Source organism: Salvelinus sp. IW2-2015, linkage group LG2 (assembly GCF_002910315.2).
Source record: "Salvelinus sp. IW2-2015 linkage group LG2, ASM291031v2, whole genome shotgun sequence".
In the NCBI taxonomy this organism is placed as follows: Eukaryota; Metazoa; Chordata; class Actinopteri; order Salmoniformes; family Salmonidae; genus Salvelinus; species Salvelinus sp. IW2-2015.
The window spans coordinates 2933476-2942706 of record NC_036839.1 but is presented as its reverse complement, the minus strand read 5'-3'; the positions used below and the strand labels follow the sequence as shown (position 1 = coordinate 2942706).

At 41.9% G+C, this 9231-nt stretch overlaps 1 long non-coding RNA gene across 1 annotated transcript; it reads left to right on the top strand.

The window, feature by feature from the left end:
- Nucleotides 1-6101: 6101 nt before the first annotated feature.
- On the top strand, nt 6102-7146 carry LOC111972038 (uncharacterized). The gene is made up of 4 exons (XR_011480914.1): nt 6102-6184; nt 6561-6673; nt 6810-6891; nt 7073-7146. It is a non-coding gene; the product is annotated as an uncharacterized lncRNA (long non-coding RNA).
- Nucleotides 7147-9231: the final 2085 nt, after the last annotated feature.

The following is a 9231-nucleotide window of genomic DNA, read 5'->3' as shown; positions in this document are numbered from 1 at the left end:
CCTCCCACTAAACAGGTGGGGGAAAAGGCTACCTAAGTATGGTTCCCAATCAGAGACAACGATAGACAGCTGTCCCTGATTGAGAACCATACCCGGCCAAAACATAGAAATAGAAATTATAGAAACACAAACATAGAATGCCCACCCAACTCACGCCCTGACCAAACAAAATAGAGACATAAAAAGGATCTCTAAGGTCAGGATGTGACAGCTATTTATAGATGGGCTATGTACAGGTGCAGTGATCTGTGAGCTGCTCTGACAGCGGGTGCTTAAAGCTAGTGAGGAGATAAGTGTCTCCAGTTTCAGAGATTTTTGTAGTTCGTTCCAGTCATTGGCAGCAGAGAACTGGAAGGAGGCGGCCAAAGAAGGAATTGGCTTTGGGGGTGACCAGTGAGATATACCTGCTGGAGCACGTGCTACGGGTGAGTGCTGCTATGGTGCAGCGGTTGAGATGCGAGCGGTCTGAGCTAGGCTACTGCATCAGCAGGGTCTTGTAGATGACCTGGAGCCAGTGGGATTGTCGACGAGTATGACGCGAGGGCCGGCCAACGAGAGCGTACAGGTCGCAGTGGTGGGTAGTATATGGGGCTTGGTTACAAAACGGATGGCACTGTGATAGACTACATCCAATTTGTTGAGTAGGGTGTTGGAGGCTATTTGTAAAGGACATCGCCAAAGTCGAGGATCGGTAGGATGGTCAGTTTTACGAGGGTATGTTTGGCAGGATGCTTTGTTGCGAAATAGGAAGCCAATTCTAGATTTAACTTTGGATTGGAGATGTTTGATGTGAGTCTGGAAAGAGAGTTTACAGTCTAACTAGACACCTTGGTATTTGTAGTTGTCACAATATTCTAAGTCAGAACCGTCCAGAGTAGTGTGCTGGACGGGCGGCAGGTGCAGGCAGCGATTGGTTGAAGAGCATGCATTTAGTTTTACTTGTATTTAAGAGCAGTTGGAGCCACGGAAGGGAGTTGTATGGCATTGAAGCTCGTCTGGAGGGTAGTTAACACAGTGCCCAAAGAAGGGCCAGAAGTATACAGAATGGTGTCATCTGCGTAGAGGTGGATCAGAGACTCACCAGCTCTTACACCTTTTTCGTGGTATCCAATTGGTAGTTACAGTCTTGTCTCATCGCTGCAACTCCCGTATGGACTCGGGAGAGGCGAAGGTTGAGAGCCGTGCGTCCTCCAAAACACAACCCAGCCAAGCCGAACTGCTTCTTGACACAATGCCTGCTTAACCCGGAAGCCAGGCGCACCAATGGGTCGGAGGAAACACCATACACCTGGCAACCCTGTCAGCGTGCATTGCGCCCGGCTCACCACAGGAGTCGCTAGAGCACGATGGGACAAGAACATCCCTGCCGACCAAACCCTCCCCTAACCCGGACCAATTGTGGGCCAATTGCTAGGCCAATTGTGTGCCGCCCCATGGGTCTCCCGGTCGCGGCCGGCTGCGACAGAGCCTGGACTCCAACCAGGATCTCTAGTTGCACAGCTTGCCTTAGACCACTCTGCCACTCAGGAGAATGAATTTGTTTTTCAACAGGACAATGACCCAACACACCTCRAGGCTGTGTAAGGGCTATTTTACCAAGAAGGAGAGTGACGGTAGTGCTGCATCAGATGACCTGGCCTCCACAATCCCCCGACCTCAACCAAATTGAGATGTTTTGAGATGAGTAGGACCGCAGAGTAAAGGAAAAACAGCCAACAAGTGCTCAGCATATGTGGGAACTCCTTCAAGACTGTTGGAAAAGCATTCCAGGTGAAGTTGGTTGAGAGAATGCCAAGTGTGCAAAGCTGTCATCAAGGCAAAGGGTGGCTATTTGAAGAATCTCAAATATATGATGTTTTGATATGTTTCACACTTTTTTGGTTACTACATGATTCCATTTGTGTTATTTCATACTTTTGATGTCTTCACTATTATTCAACAATGTAGAAAATAGTAAAAATAAAGAAAAACCCTTGAATGAGTAGGTGTTCTAATAGCAAAAAGGCACCTCTGAGGTTTGTMGTATATGGCCATTATACCACCCCTCCTTGGGCCTTATTGCTAATCTCTTTTATAACAGGATATTATCATTGACTATATGAAAGTGCATGTGTGAATGAGTCTGATTTACCGTTTTCAATGGCAGGTTCACCTTCTGAAGCCGGATGAGGTTCCCAAAGCGTGCTGCGCACCCACCAAGCTCAGTCCCATCTCTGTACTCTTCTACGATGACAACAACAACGTGATCCTAAAGAAGCATCGCAACATGGTGGTCAAGACCTGTGGATGCCTGTGACACCAGTGGTAGCCCATCTATCTATTCTACATCATTTTAATCAACTTAATTGCCATTGTTCCAAAAGATACAAACAGGGTAATATAACTTGCAACCAGCAGTTGATAGCAATAATCTGTCAATATGCTGATAAATAGTATGTATCTAATATATTGATTTTGAATGTTAATTTCTCTACCATAAGTCGCCTCCAACGTCATTTTAGAGAATTTGGCAACACATCCAACCGACAATTTTCCTGTCCTGCTAGCCATTCAAAATGTAACGATTACTTTTGGGTGTCAGGGAAAATGTATGGAGTAAAAAGTACATTATTTTCCTTAGAAATGTAGTAAAGTAAAAGTTGTCAAAACTATAAATAGTAAAGTACAGATACCCCCAAAAACGACTTAGTAGTACTTTAAAGTATTTTTATTTAAGTACTTTATACCACTGTAGGTGCTTCAGTAGAGTCTGATGTTCAGGGGTGGTTGGACATATAAGATGGGGTGCTGGTGAGCTTCTGCCCCCATTTTAGGTCGTCACACAAATATTCCCCCATCCATGTCCATTGAATCAAAGTAATTACACCTCGCTTTAAGGAAGCATAGCAAGAATGAAAGGAATCAGCCGCCAGAGTCGCCCTCCTGTCCGGAGCCGCCAGAGTCGCCCTCCTGTCCGGAGCCGCCAGAGTCGGCCTGTCTATCGTTGTCTCTGATTGAGAACCATACTTTGGTAGCTTTTTCCCACCTGTGTTTTGTGGGTAGTTGTTTTCTGTCTTTGTGTCTGTTCCAGACAGGACTGTTTCGTTCATTCTCTTTGTTATTTTGTTTAGTGTTCTGTTTTAATGAAATTAACATGAACACTTGCTGCGCTTTGGTCCGATGATTCCTCATCTTCAGACGACGAATGTTACATGGTATCATCAGCCAGTTGACATAGTTTAAATTCATTGCCAAGTGCTGAAACACCTCGAAAATTCCCTTTCTCGATATTAAGAGCCATAATTTGAGTAACCAATAAAAATACAAATGGACTAATTGGGCAGCCCTGCCTAATGCCACGGCCAATATCAAATCTTTGGGATGTCCCGTGAGCTAATTTTACAGAGCTATATGATGCAAGCCTTGTTTCAACCTTTTAGCAAATACAAGGGCAAATAATTTCCCATCATTATTCAACAGGCTAATGGGTCTCCAGTTCTCTATATAAAGAGTATCCTTATTAGGTTTGGGAATCAAAGTAATTACACCTTGCTTTAAGGAAGCCGGTAACTCCCCCTTTTTCTATTGATTCTTGAAACATAGCAAGAATGAAAGGAATCAATGTATCATTGAATGCTTTATAAAACTRGCTTATTAAACCATTTCCAGGGGACCTATTGTCCTTAAGGCTTTTAATACAGTCTTTTATCTCAATTTCAGATAACTCATCACAAAAATCCCTGAAATCATTATCTATCTTCATAGCAATGTTTGCTACATTGTCTAAGAAAATATCCATATTGGAAGGTTGGCTGGGCTGAAGTTATACAGATTCTGATAAAACTGGGCAACATGCTGAGGATTTCTTTTGGATTTTCATTGGAGTATTATTAATCATTAATTACATATGGAAGTTTTTCGCTGCCTTTTTTCTAAATTAAAGAAATATTTTGTATTTTTCTCTTCCTCTTCATACATTTTCGTCTGATCTTACAATGCTCTCGTAGATATAGTTAACTGCATTTGCAATGATGATAGCTCGCAGTAATTCCTGATTAGTTAGTTCAGTTTTTTTTGTATAATCCATTATTCCTTTTGATGTCTATTTTTCTCTCTCTTGGCAGAGGCAATTTCTTTCCCCATTGAACTAGCGCAAAAGCCTTAATCAAATTTATTAGCTCCCAGTAATTACCAACGTATTCATAACACCAGGCCAATTCCAAGTATTTATCATGTAAGTTCCTGCTATTTCTCTTAAATACTTCATTCTCTAGTAAAGTCTTGGTTCCATTTTCAGCTAACCTCTTTGCCTAAACTTTTTTTGTTGACAACCTGCATTTTATTTTTTTGAAGATCCTTTGTGGTTGTTACAGTCTCGATTGAACAACGATTTTATCATCAACTTGTCAGCCATAATTTCAGATATCACAGAATCAATACGAGATTTTGTATAGATAAATTTTGGTAACTCCATGTAAAATTATCTGGGTTCTTATGTTCCAAATATCTATGAACACTAACTTAGACTATATTCCTTATTCACAGAACAGAATTGCTATCCTTAGGAGGCCATCTATCTAGATTATCATGTAATACTGTATTAAAATCTCCAACCCATATTACTTTGGCCAATGGAAATTTAGACATCATTTAACCTATTTTCCTCTCAATGTCTCTAAATAAAATACAGTTACTTAAAAGTTTGGCACACACAAACAATGCTCATTCCTCAAGAAAGATAACGTTTTATCAGATGCAAATAAAACTCAGTCCTGCACAATACACTTGATAAGTCCAGCAGTCAACAAACTAGGCGTCAGCGTGAATTTCCCTTCCATTAACAAAAGCCTTAGCTCCCGCAAAGTATGCACTTTTCCCTTCCTTCCTTCCTTGCTCTCAATCATCGGCCACAGACGATTCCGAGCTTCTTTGTCAAATTCTGTCAGATCCTCCTTGAACCTCAGGTTGTTCTTCTTTAAATAGTCATTTTTCTTTGCACTTTTCCATGTCATATCCCTCGCTGTCCCGGAGATGAATCTCATGATCACTGGTCGTGGTGGCTGGTTGTTTTCCCCATCTCTCAGCCTACCCAGGCGGCGCACTACTTCCAGAGAACCTATAACAACATTTCACTCCTCCTCCGGGACTATTGCGCTGCAAATGTCCTTCACTCTTGCATTGATGTTCTCGTCAGATTTTTCTGCTACTCCATAAATTCGAAGACTCCATCTCCGACTATACTGGTCATTCTRGTTTACCTTTGACTCCATTTCAGTGAGTTTCTTCTCCTGCTTTGCAACCTGAATGTTCAATGTTGCGTTCTGCTGCTTCAGAGTATTTACTTCCTCAGCACTGAAATCAATCGATTTCTCCAGGTTAACGATACTGATAGTGTTGTTTTACACCAAATCCATGATGTCGTCTGCGCTCTCTTTGATTTTAGCCGTGAGGATGCGGACGATGTTGTCCTGTAGCTGGCTCATTGATGGTTCACTTCTCAGCTTCTTTGGAAGTGTGAGCGCTGCGTGTAACAAATCCGGTATCAGGATAAATAAAAGCAAGGTCTGCTAACTTTAATTATGTTTAATTAACACAAACAATAAATGGCAAATGCAATTTTTGTATATACGGGTTCGCTGTATCACCGCGCAGGGTAAAAACAGGGAACTGGCAGGAAGTACGTAAACAGCTGTTCTTATACCGTGATGACGTAGTTCCAACGCGTTTGTTGGCCTATCACAGTAGAGGCTGAGCGTGGTTTAAACTTTGCTCAGCCTATCGCCGGTACTCAGACTGGTCCCCTTCTCTCAGATGTCCGCATCTGGTCGTTGCGTAGATTAGATCTGTCTTGTGTCTCCCCCCGATTCTACACTCAAACAGTTCCTTATTTGGTATTGTCCAGTGCCCTACCCACCCTGGTTGGCCTAGAGATATGCACCCCTCCCCTCTCCAGATTGACCACAGCTTTTATGGCCTGTCACTCTATGTTGGTCAGTCTTTACACACATACATCTGTATTGTTTGTGTGTGTGTGTGTAACAAAACAATATTCATCTTCATACAATATGGTAGCAGGCTATAGTGCATAAACATAAATCCTAACAGTCTAAACAATTGGGGTTTACTTTCTCACTTTTAGATAATGTAATACACGCATCTATCTTCACGCACGACTGGATAGGCCTTTTGGATACGCTTGTCAAAGGTAAGGATATGCGTCAAGTTATAGCCTACTTTTAATGTTTTAGGTCCGATCTCAAGTTACTCCAGTCAAGTGATTAATCGTAAAAGTGAGTTGTTTTGACTGAGCTGGCCAATGCTGTTTTTGGACTATGAGATCCTCTGCTATATACTATGATGAGCCAATAACGTGCAAAGATTATGCATTAGGCATTGCACAAGTCAGTGTCGAGGTCAGAATATACAGTTGCTATTTCCGTCAACTCAAGTTACTCAAGTGATTAATCGCAAGAGTTGTTTTGACTGTCAAAACAAATAACTTTGATGGAATATTCCAAATTACAATGGCACTTATGTAGAACAAATTCACAATATTACTTGTATTTCAATGATTCATCCAGGCCCAAGACATAAAGTCGCCTGAAAGCTGTGTAGCAATAATTCCAGCTCCTGATCCATAGGATGGTAATCACATACATGATTGGCTTAATCTAGAATCATGGATACCTTTCATGTGAGTACACACACCAGATTTTTTTACATACCTCAGAAGGAAGATACCTCAATATCTGYAAGCACTGTCTCATGTACAATTGTTAATGCTATCTCTGAAATGTCTAACAAAATGTTGACCTGATGATTTCATCAAGACCTTCTCATCACACGTTGGAACTAGTGGTCAACATTGGGACAATGCAGCCCAAAATAACAGGGGCCAATATTTTKATGGAGGTAAGCACTACACTTCTGATGGGTTTAAAGATTGTATTACATTATCTAAAAGTGAGAAAGTAAACCCCAGCTGTTGTTATTCTTTTCACAGGGAAGGACAATCCCCATTATGCCATGAATGTTTCATTGCTGAACAACCATAGATATTTTTCCTCTAATTTGTCTCCCGTTCCTCCAACAGTGAGCAGGACCTGCCAGCAGAGCTCACTGGAGCAGGGAGACAWCCCGTCATCCTTTTGGCGCCTGACAAAGTACACTTTTTTTCTTCTAAATAACACTATAGTAACATCTTCTGCACAAAGTTACATTCCTAATAAGATTGGTGTTAAGTGAGAAAGAATCCTAAAGATGGTCCAATGGGCATGGTCTGAAGCCTCTCATCATCTCAGTATGTTGAACCGCCTGATTTCTTGCAGGCTTGAGYTTCAGATCCTGCTGAACGATGTTAAGCAGTCGATTAACCACATGCAGGGGACGCTGAACACCATGCAGGGGCAGTGWATTGAGTTGCAGACTGCCATATCTAAGGTAGTATCATTATAATAATGATGACTAATGATGACACTGAGGTTCCAAGTTTCCGATGGCATGTGAATGCAGCACACTGCCCTCCAAAGCCTGCAAAATAATCGCCGGACTGCCCCTTTCCTAGCTCTGCATGGAACATCCCGTGTCACGTCCTTGGTGACATGTGGGGTGACATCCGGGATGACCACAGCAACATCCTCTGGAAAGGGAAAAAGAGGAACAGAATGTAAACAAATGGCCAGTTGAAWGGTTCTACTAAGATGTCATGACAAACGGCACCTGTCAGAGTACTCTCTAAGTGTTACTCACTTGCTTGGATGTCAGCTGGCAGAGTGGCGAAGACGGCCATCGTGAGAGCGTCGTGCTCCATGTCCATCATTTTTAGGCAAGTGTTTACTTCCCAGGCCTGCAGTATGATACAGGAAGTCCCATTAGTGTAATTTCACAACAGATCTATTCTGCTGTGCTAACTGGTTGTTGAAAGGCTAGTAAAGAGCTCACTGACTTGTAGTATGTCTCTAACTCTCATTCTCTTACCAGCCGAGCGAGGTTGTTTCCCTCCTCCAGGGTTTCCTTCCACACCCTTCAAATAAAACACAGAGCAATTCAACTTTCCTGGCTTCTGATTTTTCTGTTGTTTATTTTACCCACACCTCCTGGAGTGCTGCTGGTGGCAGGGAATGGCAGTGAAGGTGAGTGCTGACGTGGTACTCACCTCTCCCTAAGGGATTTTTTGCTCTGAGACACCAGCCAGTTGCTCATGTGCTCCGTGCTGACATGTGGCGGGACCTGGCCTTGACTCTGGAGCCGCAGATAAGTGGGACCATGAGCTTCTTCTGCAAGATGGGTAAGGTGTGAGACGTGACGAAATACTTATACACATGATGCTTTCAGAAGATGACCTCTCCGCATACATCAACAACATTTCACAACTGCTCATGACCGACAATCTGCAAGTGATAATTAAAACTCTTATGACCAACTTCTCTACACATGTCTGAAATACCAACTCTCTGCTTCTTCTGTTGTTATGTCTTTTTGTGGGATGAATCTTACTTTTAATTGTGAATATTTTCAGCGCCAGGCCTGCCAATGAGTCTGAAATAAAGGGCATGCTCTACAGAATTCTTTGAGATAAATGACAGAATATGATGCTTTGTTAGCACATTATGCACAGCATTTACAGTAATGTAAACTAAATTTCTCTTAGATTACCTTTGTGGGAACATAGTGAATCGGAATGCACAAACCTAATCAATGGTAAGATGGGGAAGAAATGCAGCGCTATAGATATAGCGCTATAGGGTGCTCTAGAGATAACAGGAATGACTTAAAGTCGCGAATGATCAATGACTGTGGAGTCGTCCAATATGCTGCACTTAGAATTGAGTTGTAGGCGATGTTTGGCGCAAAATAGAATGTTTATTTATTGCCATGGAGAATGGAATGTGTAGAACCTGTATAAATGGGTATGCTTCTATGTTTTTATTTCGTGAAAGATTAAGCTCTTTATTGTGTCATAATGTGTATATGAGGACGTAGGAGCCGTCTGAATCATGATGCGATTATCCAGGTGCATGTTGCTTAGACCTACTAATCCAACCTTGGTTTCAAGTTAAATACATAGATTTGCATAGGCATATATAAACAATCGACCAATCCATTTAAAGCAATGATTGTCAATTGAAAATGTGGTTGTTGTGTTATCCTGTTGTGCGCCTTGAGTGTCAGTCCCCTTAAGCACATTATTCAATATTTCCAAGCTCTGAATTGACCAATGAATACTTTTGCAAAGATATTGGTTAAAAATAA